The sequence below is a fragment of the Ambystoma mexicanum genome, chromosome 1p (genome assembly GCF_040938575.1).
Source record: "Ambystoma mexicanum isolate Mex_15411 chromosome 1p, UKY_AmexF1_1, whole genome shotgun sequence".
Taxonomy (NCBI): domain Eukaryota; kingdom Metazoa; phylum Chordata; class Amphibia; order Caudata; family Ambystomatidae; genus Ambystoma; species Ambystoma mexicanum.
This window is the reverse complement of record NC_090921.1, coordinates 809886053-809904109: the sequence shown is the minus strand read 5'-3', so window position 1 is coordinate 809904109 and position 18057 is coordinate 809886053.

Sequence of the window (18057 nt, the reverse complement as noted above, 5' to 3'; positions counted from 1 at the left end):
AGCTAACTGCAGTGGCCTATAGGTTAAGTGCTTGCCCTGGGGCCCTGGGTTCGAGTCCTGCTTTCGGCACTTAAACGGAATAGTGGGGTAATCTCCTTGTACAGTTGCTGTGGAACATAGCAGAGAAGTGGGACTGTGGAAGTGAGGGAGTGCAGGCTAAAGGAGGAGGTGGGGCACGCTAAAGGAGGAGGTAGGGCAGGCTAAAGAGGGAGGTAGGGGCAGATACAGGGGTCCCTGTGGAGAGGAGGTGGGGCTGGCTGAGTCAGGGTAGGTCTAGAAGGGCATGGCGTAGGTTCCCTGGTGAAGGGAGGAAGAAAGCATAGAGGAGGCCAGGAAGTGAAGGGTATAAAGGAGGAGGCAGGTTAGGCTAAAGGGTAGCGCTGGATGAGAAAAAAATGTCAGCCTATTCCTATTGTGGGGTCCATTCCATCCTCCATTGGCATCCTTTTCCTCCCTTCTTCAATGGCCCCTTTCCCCACATTAGGACCCTCCTTTACACCCCCCCCTTCCACTATTCAGGGCCCTATTCTCCCACTCACACCCTACCCAGGGGACCACTTTATCCTACATCCCATACTTCTCTCGTCCTACCCCCCATTCACCCAGTCCCCTCCTCTTCTCCACAGGGACCCCTTCATCCAGCCCTACCTCCCCTTTTTGCCTGCCCCACCTCCTCCTTTATTTACCCTGCACTTCCTCTCCCCTCTCCCCCACCTCCACAGTCCTGCCTCTCTGCTTTCTTCCACCCTCCCTTTACCAGGGACCTCATTACATAACCACTGAATCTTGTAGAAGAAGTGTGGGTCTCTTCAACTGATTACCCAACTATACCGTTTCTGTGCAGACTGCTGTAACACAAGCACTTAAGCTCTAGGCCACTGGAGTTAGCTGGTGTTTGGTGGAGCGGGGGGCCAGATGTTCTATCCTCCTCGGCTCCAGTGAACATGTTTCACAACTGAAATGGGCATGCAGGACAAAGATATATACGCCCAAAAGCTACTTTCAGAAGCACAGCCACCAGTGGCTCAAGTGGTAAGTGCTTGGGCTTGGAATGCTGGAGACCTGAGTTCTAATCCGATGTCTGCAATCTCCTGGGCATGTTGTTTTTAATTAAAAAAAATGTTTTTTAATTGAAAATGGGTATTCATTGCCCTGCGCGATCAGCCAACATATAATTCCCCTTCAATACTTGCATTCCTACTAACAGTTGTACCTTTGTTTTCTGCACTCTGGCCTAGGTACCACCCATACAAAAGGTTGTCTCTCTGGCCCCAATTGACTGGAAAAAAACAAGGGGAAAATGTGTAATCTACGGGTCATGGTTGATACAATAATTGCCCTGGGACTCAAAAAGGACAACTTCTTGAGGTGCTGTGAGGTGACCACCGGCCCCTGCATAGCAAGCAAACCTGTATCAGCATCTCACCAGCAACTGAATGTGTCGCCTGCAGACTACACATAGGAGGCTGAAGTAGGTGCATTAACCCATTGGGCTGTCGACCCTCCTTCCTCTGAGAGCAGGAAACTGAATTTCCATGTTGCCTTCCTTTGGCACATTAGATCTATCTTTCAACCCAATTAAGAGGATGTTTTGCTTCATGGAGAGATGATAATCATTGTGAGGTCTCATCCACTAATAGCTAAGCAGGCCAGTTAAATCTTTGACTTTGTCATTGGGGTGTACTGATATGCGCAGCACAGTCTTCTGTCCTCTGATACTCTATGCTTTCTTATTGCTGCTTGTTCATGATTCCAAAATGTAAACACTCTGCTCTCAAAAGTGAAGATTTGAAAGACTCTTGAGCAAAGAGCATTTCCCACTCTTTGCCCTGGGGGTGAGAGGGCTGCTTTCTGCCTTTAACACCCTCAATTTTGGAGTGGCTGGCTCCACCACTGAGAATGAGGGCCTAATCCTGGTCGGAAACGGGCAGAGGTCTGCGCCCTGCGTCCTCCACGCGTCCCTAACGCTCCCAAACGCGACCACAGCACTTACGGGCACAGCCCTCTGTCCAGTGCAGCCTCTATGGTGCAGCCACCCAGGTAGCTTAGGGTTAGGATATGTGCTCTTCAACATAAGCCTGGCCAACCAAGCCCCGGAGAGTGTCACCGCATGCCCTGTAATCCCCTAGTGATGGTGGCCTTGTTGACGATGATCTTGCTGGAATACTGATGCCTTTTTTCCTCCCAGAAGCCCCAGAAGCCTAGTGAAATGAAGGGGTGTGCACCTCTCACTGGCCTCTGTTTACCCTCTGGCTAACTGAAATTAGTTCTGGGCTCTCCAGGCAAATGTATCCATTCGGGAGAGAGCTAGGAATAGGAAGGCTCTTTCTGCAGGCACGCTGGGGAAGAGTCAGAGAGTTACATGCCTGAGGCATATTTCCTCCTCCTTAGCTCATTGTGTTCCCTAACTTCTAACTCTCTGCCAGGCCAGGCCCTGTTTCTTTTACTGCCAACCCCCCTGACCCCTCGTCTTCCACCTACTTCCCGCTCTATTATGCCTTCTCCTTTTTTGCTCTCTTCTATGGCCCTTTGAAAAGGAATGCAGGCCTAGCTAAGCCTGATGAAGGAAATCTACCAACAAAAGATGCATTCCTCGCATATGGGAGGTGCTCTGAGACGAGTAAGAAGGGCTGAAGGGGTGATTGGGTTGTGGAGTCGGGAAGCACAAGAGCCGTAGCCAGGATTGTCTAGCAAATGGGGCCTCATGCTAATGTAGTTGGGCCCACTGCACTGACAAAAATGTCTGTAAATTCCCACACAGCGCTGCTGAGTGGGCACTTACAGATTTTGGGTGGGCCTTGCCCCTCAGGCCCTACCCTGCCTACGCCTCTGTCTCTCCCCCAGGGCAAAGAGTGGGAAAGGCTTGATACAGCAAGAGTCTTTCAAATCTTTCACTTTTGAGAGCAGAGTGTTTACATTTAAAAATCTTGAACAAGCAGCAATACCAAAGCATAGTAAAAGAGGACAGAAGACTACCCTGCGCATATCAGTACACCCCAATGACTAAGGCAAAGATTTAACTGACCTGCTTAGCTATTAGTGGCTGACACCTCACAATGAGTATCATCTCTCCGTGAAGCAAAACATCCTCTGAATTGGAGTGAAAGATAGATCTAATGTGCCAAAGGAAGGCAGCATGGAAATTCAGTTTTCTGCCCTCAGAGGAAGGAGGGTCGACAGCCCAATGGGTTAATGCACCTACTGCAGCCTCCTATGTGTAGCCAGTAGGCGACACATTCAGTTGCTGGTGAGATGCTGATACAGGTTTGCTTGCTATGCAGGGGCCGGTGGGCACCTCACAGCGCCTCGAGAAGGTGTTCTGTTTGAGTCCCTGTGCAAATACCGTATCAACCATGACCCGTGGGTTACACTTTTTCCCCTCATTTTTTCCAGTCAGTTGGGGCCAGAGAGACAAGCTTTTCTATGGGCGTTACCAAGGCCATAGTGCAGAAGACAAAGGCACAATTGTTAGTAGGAATGCAGGTATTGAAGGGGCATTAGCTGTTGGCTGATCGCACAGGGCAATTCATACTCATTTTGAAAAGAAAAAAAAACATGCCTGGCAGATTCCAGACATTGGATTAGACCTCAGGTCTCCAGCATCCGAAGACCAAGCACTTACCACTTGAGCCTCAGGTGGCTGTGCTTCTAAGTGTTGCTTTTGGGCACATATATCTTTCTTCTGCATGCCCCTGTGAGCATACCCATTTGCATTGTGAAACATGTTCACTGAAGAAAATGAGGATAGAACATCTGGCCCCCAAGCTCCACCAAATACCAGCTAACTGCAGTGGCCTATAGGTTAAGTGCTTGCCCTGGGGCCCTGGGTTCGAGTCCTGCTTTCGGCACTTAAACGGAATAGTGGGGTAATCTCCTTGTACAGTTGCTGTGGAACATAGCAGAGAAGTGGGACTGTGGAAGTGAGGGAGTGCAGGCTAAAGGAGGAGGTGGGGCACGCTAAAGGAGGAGGTAGGGCAGGCTAAAGAGGGAGGTAGGGGCAGATACAGGGGTCCCTGTGGAGAGGAGGTGGGGCTGGCTGAGTCAGGGTAGGTCTAGAAGGGCATGGCGTAGGTTCCCTGGTGAAGGGAGGAAGAAAGCATAGAGGAGGCCAGGAAGTGAAGGGTATAAAGGAGGAGGCAGGTTAGGCTAAAGGGTAGCGCCGGATGAGAAAAAAAAGTCAGCCTATTCCTATTATGGGGTCCATTCCATCCTCCATTGGCATCCTTTTCCTCCCTTCTTCAATGGCCCCTTTCCCCACATTAGGACCCTCCTTTACACACCCCCCTTCCACTATTCAGGGCCCTATTCTCCCACTCACACCGTACCCAGGGGACCACTTTATCCTACATCCCATACTTCTCACGTCCTACCCCCCATTCACCCAGTCCCCTCATCTTCTCCACAGGGACCCCTTCATCCAGCCCTACCTCCCCTTTTTGCCTGCCCCACCTCCACCTTTATTTACCCTGCACTTCCTCTCCCCTCTCCCCCACCTCCACAGTCCTGCCTCTCTGCTTTCTTCCACCCTCCCTTTACCAGGGACCTCATTACATAACCACTGAATCTTGTAGAAGAAGTGTGGGTCTCTTCAACTGATTACCCAACTATACCGTTTCTGTGCCGACCGCTGTAACACAAGCACTTAAGCTCTAGGCCACTGGAGTTAGCTGGTGTTTGGTGGAGCGGGGGGCCAGATGTTCTATCCTCCTCGGCTCCAGTGAACATGTTTCACAACTGAAATGGGTATGCTCAAAGGGGCATGCAGGACAAAGATATATACGCCCAAAAGCTACTTTCAGAATCACAGCCACCAGTGGCTCAAGTGGTAAGTGCTTGGGCTTGGAATGCTGGGGACCTGAGTTCTAATCCGATGTCTGCAATCTCCTGGGAATGTGGTTTTTAATTAAAAAAAATGTTTTTTAATTGAAAATGGGTATTCATTGCCCTGCGCGACCAGCCAACAGCTAATTCCCCTTCAATACTTGCATTCCTACTAACAGTTGTACCTTTGTTTTCTGCACTCTGGCCTAGGTAACACCCATACAAAAGGTTGTCTCTCTGGCCCCAATTGACTGGAAAAAAACAAGGGGAAAAGGTGTAATCTACGGGTCATGATTGATACAATAATTGCCCTGGGACTCAAACAGGACACCTTCTCGAGGTGCTGTGAGGTGACAACCGGCCCCTGCATAGCAAGCAAACCTGTATCAGCATCTCACCAGCAACTGAATGTGTCACCTGCAGACTACACATAGGAGGCTGCAGTAGGTGCATTAACCCATTGGGCTGTCGACCCTCCTTCCTCTGAGAGCAGGAAACTGAATTTCCATGTTGCCTTCCTTTGGCACATTAGATCTATCTTTCAACCCAATTAAGAGGATGTTTTGCTTCATGGAGAGATGATAATCATTGTGAGGTGTCAGCCACTAATAGCTAAGCAGGTCAGTTAAATCTTTGACTTTGTCATTGGGGTGTACTGATATGCGCAGCACAGTCTTCTGTCCTCTGATACTCTATGCTTTCTTATTGCTGCTTGTTCATGATTCCAAAATGTAAACACTCTGCTCTCAAAAGTGAAAGATTTGAAAGACTCTTGAGCAAAGAGCATTTCCCACTCTTTGCCCTGGGGGTGAGAGGGCTGCTTTCTGCCTTTAACACCCTCAATTTTGGAGTGGCTGGCTCCACCACTGAGAATGAGGGCCTAATCCTGGTTGGAAACGGGCAGAGGTCTGCGCCCTGCGTCCTCCACGTGTCCCTAACGCTCCCAAACGCGACCACAGCCCTTACGGGCACAGCCCTATGTCCAGTGCAGCCTCTATGGTGCAGCCACCCAGGTAGCTTAGGGTTAGGATATGTGCTCTTCAACATAAGCCTGGCCAACCAAGCCCCGGAGAGTGTCACAGCATGCCCTGTAATCCCCTAGTGATGGTGGCCTTGTTGACGATGATCTTGCTGGAATACTGATGCCTTTTTTCCTCCCAGAAGCCCCAGAAGCCTAGTGAAATGAAGGGGTGTACACCTCTCACTGGCCTCTGTTTACCCTCTGGCTAACTGAAATTAGTTCTGGGCTCTCCAGGCAAATGTATCCATTCGGGAGAGAGCTAGGAATAGGAAGGCTCTTTCTGCAGGCACGGTGGGGAAGAGTCAGAGAGTTACATGCCTGAGGCATATTTCCTCCTCCTTAGCTCATTGTGTTCCCTAACTTCTAACTCTCTGCCAGGCCCTGTTTCTTTTACTGCCAACCCCCCTGACCCCTCGTCTTCCACCTACTTCCCGCTCTAATATGCCTTCTCCTTTTTTGCTCTCTTCTATGGCCCTTTGAAAAGGAATGCAGAGCTATCTAAGCCTGATGAAGGAAATCTACCAACAAAAGATGCATTCCTCGCTTATGGGAGGTGCTCTTAGACGAGTAAGAAGGGCTGAAGGGGTGATTGGGTTGTGGAGTCGGGAAGCACAAGAGCCGTAGCCAGGATTGTCTAGCAAATGGGGCCTCATGCTAATGTAGTTGGTCCCACTGCACTGACAAAAATATCTGTAAATTCCCACACAGCGCTGCTGAGTGGGCACTTACAGATTTTGGGTGGGCCTTGCCCCTCACGCCCTATCCTGCCTACGCCTCTGTCTCTCCCCCAGGGCAAAGAGTGGGAAAGGCTTGATACAGCAAGAGTCTTTCAAATCTTTCACTTTTGAGAGCAGAGTGTTTACATTTAAAAATCTTGAACAAGCAGCAATACCAAAGCATAGTAAAAGAGGACAGAAGACTACCCTGCGCATATCAGTACACCCCAATGACTAAGGCAAAGATTTAACTGACCTGCTTAGCTATTAGTGGCTGACACCTCACAATGAGTATCATCTCTCCGTGAAGCAAAACATCCTCTGAATTGGAGTGAAAGATAGATCTAATGTGCCAAAGGAAGGCAGCATGGAAATTCAGTTTTCTGCCCTCAGAGGAAGGAAGGTCGACAGCCCAATGGGTTAATGCACCTACTGCAGCCTCCTATGTGTAGCCAGTAGGCGACACATTCAGTTGCTGGTGAGATGCTGATACAGGTTTGCTTGCTATGCAGGGGCCGGTGGGCACCTCACAGCGCCTCGAGAAGGTGTCCTGTTTGAGTCCCTGTGCAAATACCGTATCAACCATGACCCGTGGGTTACACTTTTTCCCCTCGTTTTTTCCAGTCAGTTGGGGCCAGAGAGACAAGCTTTTCTATGGGCGTTACCAAGGCCATAGTGCAGAAGACAAAGGCACAATTGTTAGTAGGAATGCAGGTATTGAAGGGGCATTAGCTGTTGGCTGATCGCACGGGGCAATTCATACCCATTTTGAAAAGAAAAAAAAACATGCCTGGCAGATTCCAGACATTGGATTAGAACTCAGGTCTCCAGCATCCGAAGACCAAGCACTTACCACTTGAGCCACAGGTGGCTGTGCTTCTAAGTGTTGCTTTTGGGCATATATATCTTTCCTCTGCATGCCCCTGTGAGCATACCCATTTGCATTGTGAAACATGTTCACTGAAGAAAATGAGGATAGAACATCTGGCCCCCCAGCTCCACCAAATACCAGCTAACTGCAGTGGCCTATAGGTTAAGTGCTTGCCCTGGGGCCCTGGGTTCGAGTCCTGCTTTCGGCACTTAAACGGAATAGTGGGGTAATCTCCTTGTACAGTTGCTGTGGAACATAGCAGAGAAGTGGGACTGTGGAAGTGAGGGAGTGCAGGCTAAAGGAGGAGGTGGGGCATGCTAAAGGAGGAGGTAGGGCAGGCTAAAGAGGGAGGTAGGGGCAGATACAGGGGTCCCTGTGGAGAGGAGGTGGGGCTGGCTGAGTCAGGGTAGGTCTAGAAGGGCATGGCGTAGGTTCCCTGGTGAAGGGAGGAAGAAAGCATAGAGGAGGCCAGGAAGTGAAGGGTATAAAGGAGGAGGCAGGTTAGGCTAAAGGGTAGCGCCGGATGAGAAAAAAAAGTCAGCCTATTCCTATTATGGGGTCCATTCCATCCTCCATTGGCATCCTTTTCCTCCCTTCTTCAATGGCCCCTTTCCCCACATTAGGACCCTCCTTTACACACCCCCCTTCCACTATTCAGGGCCCTATTCTCCCACTCACACCGTACCCAGGGGACCACTTTATCCTACATCCCATACTTCTCACGTCCTACCCCCCATTCACCCAGTCCCCTCATCTTCTCCACAGGGACCCCTTCATCCAGCCCTACCTCCCCTTTTTGCCTGCCCCACCTCCACCTTTATTTACCCTGCACTTCCTCTCCCCTCTCCCCCACCTCCACAGTCCTGCCTCTCTGCTTTCTTCCACCCTCCCTTTACCAGGGACCTCATTACATAACCACTGAATCTTGTAGAAGAAGTGTGGGTCTCTTCAACTGATTACCCAACTATACCGTTTCTGTGCCGACCGCTGTAACACAAGCACTTAAGCTCTAGGCCACTGGAGTTAGCTGGTGTTTGGTGGAGCGGGGGGCCAGATGTTCTATCCTCCTCGGCTCCAGTGAACATGTTTCACAACTGAAATGGGTATGCCCAAAGGGGCATGCAGGACAAAGATATATACGCCCAAAAGCTACTTTCAGAAGCACAGCTACCAGTGGCTCAAGTGGTAAGTGCTTGGGCTTGGAATGCTGGAGACCTGAGTTCTAATCCGATGTCTGCAATCTCCTGGGCATGTTGTTTTTAATTAAAAAAAATTTTTTAATTGAAAATGGGTATTCATTGCCCTGCGCGATCAGCCAACAGCTAATGCCCCTTCAATACTTGCATTCCTACTAACAGTTGTACCTTTGTTTTCTGCACTCCGGCCTAGGTACCACCCATACGAAAGGTTGTCTCTCTGGCCCCAATTGACTGGAAAAAAACAAGGGGAATAGGTGTAATCTACGGGTCATGGTTGATACAATAATTGCCCTGGGACTCAAACAGGACACCTTCTCGAGGTGCTGTGAGGTGACCACCGGCCCCTGCATAGCAAGCAAACCTGTATCAGCATCTCACCAGCAACTGAATGTGTCGCCTGCAGACTACACATAGGAGGCTGCAGTAGGTGCATTAACCCATTGGGCTGTCGACCCTCCTTCCTCTGAGAGCAGGAAACTGAATTTCCATGTTGCCTTCCTTTGGCACATTAGATCTATCTTTCAACCCAATTAAGAGGATGTTTTGCTTCATGGAGAGATGATAATCATTGTGAGGTGTCAGCCACTAATAGCTAAGCAGGTCAGTTAAATCTTTGACTTTGTCATTGGGGTGTACTGATATGCGCAGCACAGTCTTCTGTCCTCTGATACTCTATGCTTTCTTATTGCTGCTTGTTCATGATTCCAAAATGTAAACACTCTGCTCTCAAAAGTGAAAGATTTGAAAGACTCTTGAGCAAAGAGCATTTCCCACTCTTTGCCCTGGGGGTGAGAGGGCTGCTTTCTGCCTTTAACACCCTCAATTTTGGAGTGGCTGGCTCCACCACTGAGAATGAGGGCCTAATCCTGGTCGGAAACGGGCAGAGGTCTGCGCCCTGCGTCCTCCACGTGTCCCTAACGCTCCCAAACGCGACCACAGCCCTATGTCCAGTGCAGCCTCTATGGTGCAGCCACCCAGGTAGCTTAGGGTTAGGATATGTGCTCTTCAACATAAGCCTGGCCAACCAAGCCCCGGAGAGTGTCACAGCATGCCCTGTAATCCCCTAGTGATGGTGGCCTTGTTGACGATGATCTTGCTGGAATACTGATGCCTTTTTTCCTCCCAGAAGCCCCAGAAGCCTAGTGAAATGAAGGGGTGTACACCTCTCACTGGCCTCTGTTTACCCTCTGGCTAACTGAAATTAGTTCTGGGCTCTCCAGGCAAATGTATCCATTCGGGAGAGAGCTAGGAATAGGAAGGCTCTTTCTGCAGGCACGGTGGGGAAGAGTCAGAGAGTTACATGCCTGAGGCATATTTCCTCCTCCTTAGCTCATTGTGTTCCCTAACTTCTAACTCTCTGCCAGGCCCTGTTTCTTTTACTGCCAACCCCCCTGACCCCTCGTCTTCCACCTACTTCCCGCTCTATTATGCCTTCTCCTTTTTTGCTCTCTTCTATGGCCCTTTGAAAAGGAATGCAGAGCTATCTAAGCCTGATGAAGGAAATCTACCAACAAAAGATGCATTCCTCGCTTATGGGAGGTGCTCTGAGACGAGTAAGAAGGGCTGAAGGGGTGATTGGGTTGTGGAGTCGGGAAGCACAAGAGCCGTAGCCAGGATTGTCTAGCAAATGGGGCCTCATGCTAATGTAGTTGGGCCCACTGCACTGACAAAAATATCTGTAAATTCCCACACAGCGCTGCTGAGTGGGCACTTACAGATTTTGGGTGGGCCTTGCCCCTCACGCCCTATCCTGCCTACGCCTCTGTCTCTCCCCCAGGGCAAAGAGTGGGAAAGGCTTGATACAGCAAGAGTCTTTCAAATCTTTCACTTTTGAGAGCAGAGTGTTTACATTTAAAAATCTTGAACAAGCAGCAATACCAAAGCATAGTAAAAGAGGACAGAAGACTACCCTGCGCATATCAGTACACCCCAATGACTAAGGCAAAGATTTAACTGACCTGCTTAGCTATTAGTGGCTGACACCTCACAATGAGTATCATCTCTCCGTGAAGCAAAACATCCTCTGAATTGGAGTGAAAGATAGATCTAATGTGCCAAAGGAAGGCAGCATGGAAATTCAGTTTTCTGCCCTCAGAGGAAGGAGGGTCGACAGCCCAATGGGTTAATGCACCTACTGCAGCCTCCTATGTGTAGCCAGTAGGCGACACATTCAGTTGCTGGTGAGATGCTGATACAGGTTTGCTTGCTATGCAGGGGCCGGTGGGCACCTCACAGCGCCTCGAGAAGGTGTCCTGTTTGAGTCCCTGTGCAAATACCGTATCAACCATGACCCGTGGGTTACACTTTTTCCCCTCATTTTTCCCAGTCAGTTGGGGCCAGAGAGACAAGCTTTTCTATGGGCGTTACCAAGGCCATAGTGCAGAAGACAAAGGCACAATTGTTAGTATAGTAGGAATGCAGGTATTGAAGGGGCATTAGCTGTTGGCTGATCGCACAGGGCAATTCATACCCATTTTGAAAAGAAAAAAAAACATGCCTGGCAGATTCCAGACATTGGATTAGACCTCAGGTCTCCAGCATCCGAAGACCAAGCACTTACCACTTGAGCCTCAGGTGGCTGTGCTTCTAAGTGTTGCTTTTGGGCATATATATCTTTCTTCTGCATGCCCCTGTGAGCATACCCATTTGCATTGTGAAACATGTTCACTGAAGAAAATGAGGATAGAACATCTGGCCCCCCAGCTCCACCAAATACCAGCTAACTGCAGTGGCCTATAGGTTAAGTGCTTGCCCTGGGGCCCTGGGTTCGAGTCCTGCTTTCGGCACTTAAACGGAATAGTGGGGTAATCTCCTTGTACAGTTGCTGTGGAACATAGCAGAGAAGTGGGACTGTGGAAGTGAGGGAGTGCAGGCTAAAGGAGGAGGTGGGGCACGCTAAAGGAGGAGGTAGGGCAGGCTAAAGAGGGAGGTAGGGGCAGATACAGGGGTCCCTGTGGAGAGGAGGTGGGGCTGGCTGAGTCAGGGTAGGTCTAGAAGGGCATGGCGTAGGTTCCCTGGTGAAGGGAGGAAGAAAGCATAGAGGAGGCCAGGAAGTGAAGGGTATAAAGGAGGAGGCAGGTTAGGCTAAAGGGTAGCGCCGGATGAGAAAAAAAAGTCAGCCTATTCCTATTATGGGGTCCATTCCATCCTCCATTGGCATCCTTTTCCTCCCTTCTTCAATGGCCCCTTTCCCCACATTAGGACCCTCCTTTACACACCCCCCTTCCACTATTCAGGGCCCTATTCTCCCACTCACACCGGACCCAGGGGACCACTTTATCCTACATCCCATACTTCTCACGTCCTACCCCCCATTCACCCAGTCCCCTCATCTTCTCCACAGGGACCCCTTCATCCAGCCCTACCTCCCCTTTTTGCCTGCCCCACCTCCACCTTTATTTACCCTGCACTTCCTCTCCCCTCTCCCCCACCTCCACAGTCCTGCCTCTCTGCTTTCTTCCACCCTCCCTTTACCAGGGACCTCATTACATAACCACTGAATCTTGTAGAAGAAGTGTGGGTCTCTTCAACTGATTACCCAACTATACCGTTTCTGTGCCGAAAGCATGACTCGAACCCAGGCCCCCACCGCTGTAACACAAGCACTTAAGCTCTAGGCCACTGGAGTTAGCTGGTGTTTGGTGGAGCGGGGGGCCAGATGTTCTATCCTCCTCGGCTCCAGTGAACATGTTTCACAACTGAAATGGGTATGCTCAAAGGGGCATGCAGGACAAAGATATATACGCCCAAAAGCTGCTTTCAGAAGCACAGCTACCAGTGGCTCAAGTGGTAAGTGCTTGGGCTTGGAATGCTGGAGACCTGAGTTCTAATCCCATGCCTGCAATCTCCTGGGCATGTTGTTTTTAATTAAAAAAAATGTTTTTTAATTGAAAATGGGTATTCATTGCCCTGCGCGATCAGCCAACAGCTAATGCCCCTTCAATACTTGCATTCCTACTAACAGTTGTACCTTTGTTTTCTGCACTCTGGCCTAGGTACCACCCATACAAAAGGTTGTCTCTCTGGCCCCGATTGACTGGAAAAAAACAAGGGGAATAGGTGTAATCTACGGGTCATGGTTGATACAATAATTGCCCTGGGACTCAAACAGGACACCTTCTCGAGGTGCTGTGAGGTGACCACCGGCCCCTGCATAGCAAGCAAACCTGTATCAGCATCTCACCAGCAACTGAATGTGTCGCCTGCAGACTACACATAGGAGGCTGCAGTAGGTGCATTAACCCATTGGGCTGTCGACCCTCCTTCCTCTGAGAGCAGGAAACTGAATTTCCATGTTGCCTTCCTTTGGCACATTAGATCTATCTTTCAACCCAATTAAGAGGATGTTTTGCTTCATGGAGAGATGATAATCATTGTGAGGTGTCAGCCACTAATAGCTAAGCAGGTCAGTTAAATCTTTGACTTTGTCATTGGGGTGTACTGATATGCGCAGCACAGTCTTCTGTCCTCTGATACTCTATGCTTTCTTATTGCTGCTTGTTCATGATTCCAAAATGTAAACACTCTGCTCTCAAAAGTGAAAGATTTGAAAGACTCTTGAGCAAAGAGCATTTCCCACTCTTTGCCCTGGGGGTGAGAGGGCTGCTTTCTGCCTTTAACACCCTCAATTTTGGAGTGGCTGGCTCCACCACTGAGAATGAGGGCCTAATCCTGGTCGGAAACGGGCAGAGGTCTGCGCCCTGCGTCCTCCACGCGTCCCTAACGCTCCCAAACGCGACCACAGCCCTTACGGGCACAGCCCTATGTCCAGTGCAGCCTCTATGGTGCAGCCACCCAGGTAGCTTAGGGTTAGGATATGTGCTCTTCAACATAAGCCTGGCCAACCAAGCCCCCGAGAGTGTCACAGCAAGCCCTGTAATCCCCTAGTGATGGTGGCCTTGTTGACGATGATCTTGCTGGAATACTGATGCCTTTTTTCCTCCCAGAAGCCCCAGAAGCCTAGTGAAATGAAGGGGTGTGCACCTCTCACTGGCCTCTGTTTACCCTCTGGCTAACTGAAATTAGTTCTGGGCTCTCCAGGCAAATGTATCCATTCGGGAGAGAGCTAGGAATAGGAAGGCTCTTTCTGCAGGCACGGTGGGGAAGAGTCAGAGAGTTACATGCCTGAGGCATATTTCCTCCTCCTTAGCTCATTGTGTTCCCTAACTTCTAACTCTCTGCCAGGCCAGGCCCTGTTTCTTTTACTGCCAACCCCCCTGACCCCTCGTCTTCCACCTACTTCCCGCTCTATTATGCCTTCTCCTTTTTTGCTCTCTTCTATGGCCCTTTGAAAAGGAATGCAGGCCTAGCTAAGCCTGATGAAGGAAATCTACCAACAAAAGATGCATTCCTCGCTTATGGGAGGTGCTCTGAGACGAGTAAGAAGGGCTGAAGGGGTGATTGGGTTGTGGAGTCGGGAAGCACAAGAGCCGTAGCCAGGATTGTCTAGCAAATGGGGCCTCATGCTAATGTAGTTGGGCCCACTGCACTGACACAAAGATCTGTAAATTCCCACACAGCGCTGCTGAGTGGGCACTTACAGATTTTGGGTGGGCCTTGCCCCTCAGGCCCTACCCTGCCTACGCTTCTGTCTCTCCCCCAGGGCAAAGAGTGGGAAAGGCTTGATACAGCAAGAGTCTTTCAAATCTTTCACTTTTGAGAGCAGAGTGTTTACATTTAAAAATCTTGAACAAGCAGCAATACCAAAGCATAGTAAAAGAGGACAGAAGACTACCCTGCGCATATCAGTACACCCCAATGACTAAGGCAAAGATTTAACTGACCTGCTTAGCTATTAGTGGCTGACACCTCACAATGAGTATCATCTCTCCATGAAGCAAAACATCCTCTGAATTGGAGTGAAAGATAGATCTAATGTGCCAAAGGAAGGCAGCATGGAAATTCAGTTTTCTGCCCTCAGAGGAAGGAGGGTCGACAGCCCAATGGGTTAATGCACCTACTGCAGCCTCCTATGTGTAGCCAGTAGGCGACACATTCAGTTGCTGGTGAGATGCTGATACAGGTTTGCTTGATACGCAGGGGCCGGTGGGCACCTCACAGCGCCTCGAGAAGGTGTCCTGTTTGAGTCCCTGTGCAAATACCATATCAACCATGACCCGTGGGTTACACTTTTTCCCCTCGTTTTTTCCAGTCAGTTGGGGCCAGAGAGACAAGCTTTTCTATGGGCGTTACCAAGGCCATAGTGCAGAAGACAAAGGCACAATTGTTAGTAGGAATGCAGGTATTGAAGGGGCATTAGCTGTTGGCTGATCGCACAGGGCAATTCATACCCATTTTGAAAAGAAAAAAAAACATGCCTGGCAGATTCCAGACATTGGATTAGAACTCAGGTCTCCAGCATCCGAAGACCAAGCACTTACCACTTGAGCCACAGGTGGCTGTGCTTCTAAGTGTTGCTTTTGGGCATATATATCTTTCTTCTGCATGCCCCTGTGAGCATACCCATTTGCATTGTGAAACATGTTCACTGAAGAAAATGAGGATAGAACATCTGGCCCCCCAGCTCCACCAAATACCAGCTAACTGCAGTGGCCTATAGGTTAAGTGCTTGCCCTGGGGCCCTGGGTACGAGTCCTGCTTTCGGCACTTAAACGGAATAGTGGGGTAATCTCCTTGTACAGTTGCTGTGGAACATAGCAGAGAAGTGGGACTGTGGAAGTGAGGGAGTGCAGGCTAAAGGAGGAGGTGGGGCACGCTAAAGGAGGAGGTAGGGCAGGCTAAAGAGGGAGGTAGGGGCAGATACAGGGGTCCCTGTGGAGAGGAGGTGGGGCTGGCTGAGTCAGGGTAGGTCTAGAAGGGCATGGCGTAGGTTCCCTGGTGAAGGGAGGAAGAAAGCATAGAGGAGGCCAGGAAGTAGGAGGCAGGTTAGGCTAAAGGGTAGCGCCGGATGAGAAAAAAATGTCAGCCTATTCCTATTGTGGGGTCCATTCCATCCTCCATTGGCATCCTTTTCCTCCCTTCTTCAACGGCCCCTTTCCCCACATTAGGACCCTCCTTTACACACCCCCCTTCCACTATTCAGGGCCCTATTCTCCCACTCACACCGTACCCAGGGGACCACTTTATCCTACATCCCATACTTCTCACGTCCTACCCCCCATTCACCCAGTCCCCTCATCTTCTCCACAGGGACCCCTTCATCCAGCCCTACCTCCCCTTTTTGCCTGCCCCACCTCCTCCTTTATTTACCCTGCACTTCCTCTCCCCTCTCCCCCACCTCCACAGTCCTGCCTCTCTGCTTTCTTCCACCCTCCCTTTACCAGGGATCTCATTACATAACCACTGAATCTTGTAGAAGAAGTGTGGGTCTCTTCAACTGATTACCCAAATATACCGTTTCTGTGCCGAAAGCATGACTCGAACCCAGGCCCCCACCGCTGTAACACAAGCACTTAAGCTCTAGGCCACTGGAGTTAGCTGGTGTTTGGTGGAGCGGGGGGCCAGATGTTCTATCCTCCTCGGCTCCAGTGAACATGTTTCACAACTGAAATGGGTATGCTCAAAGGGGCATGCAGGACAAAGATATATACGCCCAAAAGCTGCTTTCAGAAGCACAGCTACCAGTGGCTCAAGTGGTAAGTGCTTGGGCTTGGAATGCTGGAGACCTGAGTTCTAATCCCATGCCTGCAATCTCCTGGGCATGTTGTTTTTAATTAAAAAAAATGTTTTTTAATTGAAAATTGGTATTCATTGCCCTGCGCGATCAGCCAACAGCTAATGCCCCTTCAATACTTGCATTCCTACTAACAGTTGTACCTTTGTTTTCTGCACTCTGGCCTACGTACCACCCATACAAAAGGTTGTCTCTCTGGCCCCAATTGACTGGAAAAAAACAAGGGGAATAGGTGTAATCTACGGGTCATGGTTGATACAATAATTGCCCTGGGACTCAAACAGGACACCTTCTCGAGGTGCTGTGAGGTGACCACCGGCCCCTGCATAGCAAGCAAACCTGTATCAGCATCTCACCAGCAACTGAATGTGTCGCCTGCAGACTACACATAGGAGGCTGCAGTAGGTGCATTAACCCATTGGGCTGTCGACCCTCCTTCCTCTGAGAGCAGGAAACTGAATTTCCATGTTGCCTTCCTTTGGCACATTAGATCTATCTTTCAACCCAATTAAGAGGATGTTTTGCTTCATGGAGAGATGATAATCATTGTGAGGTGTCAGCCACTAATAGCTAAGCAGGTCAGTTAAATCTTTGACTTTGTCATTGGGGTGTACTGATATGCGCAGCACAGTCTTCTGTCCTCTGATACTCTATGCTTTCTTATTGCTGCTTGTTCATGATTCCAAAATGTAAACACTCTGCTCTCAAAAGTGAAAGATTTGAAAGACTCTTGAGCAAAGAGCATTTCCCACTCTTTGCCCTGGGGGTGAGAGGGCTGCTTTCTGCCTTTAACACCCTCAATTTTGGAGTGGCTGGCTCCACCACTGAGAATGAGGGCCTAATCCTGGTCGGAAACGGGCAGAGGTCTGCGCCCTGCGTCCTCCATGCGTCCCTAACGCTCCCAAACGCGACCACAGCCCTTACGGGCACAGCCCTATGTCCAGTGCAGCCTCTATGGTGCAGCCACCCAGGTAGCTTAGGGTTAGGATATGTGCTCTTCAACATAAGCCTGGCCAACCAAGCCCCGGAGAGTGTCACAGCAAGCCCTGTAATCCCCTAGTGATGGTGGCCTTGTTGACGATGATCTTGCTGGAATACTGATGCCTTTTTTCCTCCCAGAAGCCCCAGAAGCCTAGTGAAATGAAGGGGTGTGCACCTCTCACTGGCCTCTGTTTACCCTCTGGCTAACTGAAATTAGTTCTGGGCTCTCCAGGCAAATGTATCCATTCGGGAGAGAGCTAGGAATAGGAAGGCTCTTTCTGCAGGCACGGTGGGGAAGAGTCAGAGAGTTACATGCCTGAGGCATATTTCCTCCTCCTTAGCTCATTGTGTTCCCTAACTTCTAACTCTCTGCCAGGCCAGGCCCTGTTTCTTTTACTGCCAACCCCCCTGACCCCTCGTCTTCCACCTACTTCCCGCTCTATTATGCCTTCTCCTTTTTTGCTCTCTTCTATGGCCCTTTGAAAAGGAATGCAGGCCTAGCTAAGCCTGATGAAGGAAATCTACCAACAAAAGATGCATTCCTCGCTTATGGGAGGTGCTCTGAGACGAGTAAGAAGGGCTGAAGGGGTGATTGGGTTGTGGAGTCGGGAAGCACAAGAGCCGTAGCCAGGATTGTCTAGCAAATGGGGCCTCATGCTAATGTAGTTGGGCCCACTGCACTGACACAAATATCTGTAAATTCCCACACAGCGCTGCTGAGTGGGCACTTACAGATTTTGGGTGGGCCTTGCCCCTCAGGCCCTACCCTGCCTACGCTTCTGTCTCTCCCCCAGGGCAAAGAGTGGGAAAGGCTT